We start from the raw sequence: 3,741 nt of genomic DNA, 5'->3' as shown, positions 1-3,741 counted from the left end.
CCCCGGGCAAGGGGGCCAGTGGGCACCCTTTACCCCCCACCTCCCGGCTGAGGCTCTGGGATGAACCCAGGCCTCCAGCAGGCAACATCTTTGGACACCTCCACCCAAGGGATGCAGGTTTGGACTTGACCTCGAGGGGCCAGCTAGTGGAGACTGGTCTCGGGACCAGAGGCCTGGGTCCCCTCCAGAGGCCTTCAGGCTGAGCTCTGGGCCAGTCGCATGGAATACCATCTGCGATGGAGTTGACGGCTTGGGGGCCTCTTCTCCTTCCTTGAGACTCTGGAGCTGGGTGCCCCCTTGCCTGAGCCTCCACCCCAGGCACTGCCTCCCCCTAGAAGGGCTCTCAGACTGCAGCTACCATCTCCTCTTGGGCCCCCGATGACAACTGCGGGGCAGCATGCCCAGGCGACTCGAGTAACCCCAGCAGAGCAGGGGCCGATTCTGGGCCCCTCGGGGGGACAGGGAGCTCCAGTCACCAGCAGAGGCAGGAACTGACACCCTATACCTGCCCTGGCCCCTTCCTTCGGGGGGACCTGCAATAAACCCCAACTGCCTCCCTACACCCTTGGGCCCATGTTCCCTGAGCCCCGCTACCTAGGGCTGCCCGTCTCCTGGAGCCGGTCTGTGGAGGCTGTGGGCCACGGGGCCCCCCTCCATCCTCCTCGCCTCCATCTCGTGGAGGGTGCCAACTCCAACCTGGGTCCTGGTGGTGCATCAAGGCAGCAACCCAGCAGGACCCTGGGTGGAAGCCACAGGTGGGCCCTGGGGGGCGGATGGGGTGGCATCCTGGCCCAGAGCCCAGCCCCTCCCTCCCGCTCTTGGGAACCCCGGCCACCTCTCCAGACTCCAGGGGGCAACACCGGCCCCTCCATTCCCTGCCGCTGCTGCCTCCAGGGAGTCTGGGGAGGGCCAGGCAGACATGACAGAGTTAGTATTTATTTCTGTAAGAAAAGATGATCCAGAGATTTAAAAGCAGAGTTCTATAATGTGCATGTTTCTGAGCTCTCCGCTCTAGACCCCGATCCTGACCGAGTCCCCCAACACACACACACGAACCCCTCCCAGGAAGCCTCTGCCTCGAGCAAGCCCAGGGTCTGCGGGGGCCGGGCAGGGAGCCCACCACCATAGGCCCTGGGCGGGGGAGAGGAAGGCGGCCGGAGGGCCATGGCGTCTGGAATGAATCGGATGCTCTGGTATATACGGGCACGTGGTGGAGGCAGAGGCGGACTGGGACACCTCCGAGGGGATTCCTGTGGCCTTCAGAGTCACATCTGAATGACTTGGTCTAGAACCTCTCACCCAGGGACCCTGTTGGCAGTTCCCTGCCAGGGAATCCAATTCCAGCTGGGTCCTGGATCTGGCACAGGAGAAGCATGCTGACCCCCACATTCCCTCTCTCTCCCTCTGCCTCGGCTCTTCATCCCTACCTCTGCATCTCTTCCTGTCTCTGTCTCTGTGTATCTCTCCATCTCTGACTCCTCCTATCTGTGTGTGTCTGCCTCTCCCTCCCTCCCTCTTGCTCTCATTTCTGCTCTCACAGGCCAGGCACGCGTGTTCTTCAGGGCAGTAGAAAAATACTGAATTTGGAGTCAAAAGACCGGTTTTTTTGCCTCCCATTTCCAACTATGTGACCTTGGACGAGTCTCTTCACCTGTGTGGGTCTCCATTTTCCCACCTTAAAATGAAGGGGGTAGGACTGAATGGAAAGTCCCTGCCAGCTTTACAAATGATTCTGTGATGCTCGGTGTGCCCTTCGGGGGGCTCAGGGGAGCAGAGGTAGAGTCTGGCCAACTTTCATTTGTAAAGTTCTTCTGACATCCTAATCCGGGTCCTTCCCACCCGATTCCCGTCAGCCTTGGCTGGCCCAGCAGCTCTGCAGACGGGACTAGTTAGGTCGAAGCTGTGGTCTTGGCCCTGCCTCCGGCTTCTTCTAGGGGCTCCCCCTCCCCAAGGCTGTTTCTCCCAGTGGAGGTCCATGGAGGGAGCCCAAGTCCTCAGCCTCCTCTGTTCGTGCCTCAGTTTCTTCACTCATCTCTCCCTCCTGTCTGACGCCTCCCAGGCTTTAACTTTCTCCTACTTCTTCTCCCCCGGAGGATTTCTGTGTCCCGCAGGCCCTTCCCACCCTCCGTGCTTCACCTGCACCTTTCAGAGGGAGAAGAGCTTCTCTCCAGGCCCACCGCCCAGGCCCTTCCCAAGGGGAGGAGACCTAAATGGGAAAGCACAAGGCCCCCCTGACTCTCCCTGCCCCCACCAGCCCTGGGGGTGCCCAGGAGGAGGCCGCGGTGGTCTTCCCCCCCAGAAGGAAGCCCCAATGTGTTTCCTCAACTGTAGAATGAAGAAAGTTGGCCACGGAGGGCCCTGCCCCCTCCAAATGCCCCGACTCCTCCCGGTCCCTGGGAAAAGCACAAGGGGAGGCCGGCTGTCCCGGCTCCTCGGGCTCCCCATCCCCACCTCCCCCTGCCTTGCTGGGATGGGGGAGAGAAGAGCCACAGGCTGGTCTAGGCCTTGCCTGGGGCAGTGTGAACCCCCTCCTGCTGGCCTGCTCGCAGGGGGGTTGTGTGTGTGTATCTACTAGTGTGTCTGTGTCTATCTATGCTCGGGCTTGGCAGGCACACAGTCCTAGCATCACCAGGTCTCCTCTCGGACTTGGGTTCAAATCTTGACTTTGCCACTTACTACCTATGTAATGCTGCGACTTACTTCCCGTCCACAGCGGTTTCCTCATCTGTAAAATGAGGAAGTTGGTGGGGGAAGGAGGCTGCCACCACGGGACCCCCCGGCAGCTTCCCCGCCCGGCTCCTGGGTGCATTTGCCTCACTGCCAGGTGGGCGCTCCCTCACCGACTACATCCTTCCCTCCAGTCTAGCCACAGGGGGGCAGCAGGAAGGCCCCCCTTGTCTCCTTCCTTCCCTCCCTCCCCGCCCCCTCTCTTGATTCTTGGACCCCTTTCTGGGCTGCCTGGAGGCTGAGCCCTTCCTGCTCCCTCCGAAGCCTTCCCTTTGCTCCCGGATGGGCTGGGGGCAGCAGCGCCCCCCAGGCCAGGGGGCTCTGGGGTCTGCCCGAAGCACTTTACTTTGGCTCCCAGAGCCAGCTCCCCGAAGTGAGACGCTGAAGCGGAGGAGGGAGGAGGAAGTGACCACACCAAGGGCTCTAAGTCGGGGGCCAGGCAGTCACCCCAGGGCAGGGACACCTCGCTAGCCCTGGGCCCTTCCCCAATTTGGCTCCATTGCATTTCTTGCCAACAGCAGTGGGAAAGGCAATGGGCCTCCCCCCCCCAGGTCTCTGGGGTCTGGACAGGCTGCCGAGGAGGCCTGGCTTCTCCGGAGTGTGTACATAGTATTTATTCAGGCCGGGCACGCTGGGCCCTCCCTCGCCCCGGCTCTGGGCCCCTCCAGGTAGGGCCTCCGACAATCAGGCCAGGCCGCCCCGAGGCCCCCCGACAGCCCACCTCCCCCCCACCGCTCCTCCCTTCCTTCTGCCCAGCAGACAGCTTGGGGTCCCAGAAGCCGCAGCGGGCGGGACGAGGGCCTTCGGGGCTCCCCTGTCCCCCGCCCGGGGGCCCTGCTCCCACATCACCCACAGACGCACTTTGGTGTTGTTGCTTTGTACCCTTTGCCGAATGTATTCCGAGCGTGTATCTATGAGGACCTCACGCGGGCGTCCGAGCTGCCGACGGGCGTCCAATAAAGATTCTGAAAACCGACCGGCTCCGGGGCCCAGGCTGGGGGCGGCGGGTAGGCC

The sequence above is a fragment of the Gracilinanus agilis genome, chromosome 2 (assembly GCF_016433145.1).
Source record: "Gracilinanus agilis isolate LMUSP501 chromosome 2, AgileGrace, whole genome shotgun sequence".
Classification (NCBI taxonomy): Eukaryota; Metazoa; Chordata; class Mammalia; order Didelphimorphia; family Didelphidae; genus Gracilinanus; species Gracilinanus agilis.
Note: the sequence above shows the minus strand (reverse complement) of the source record.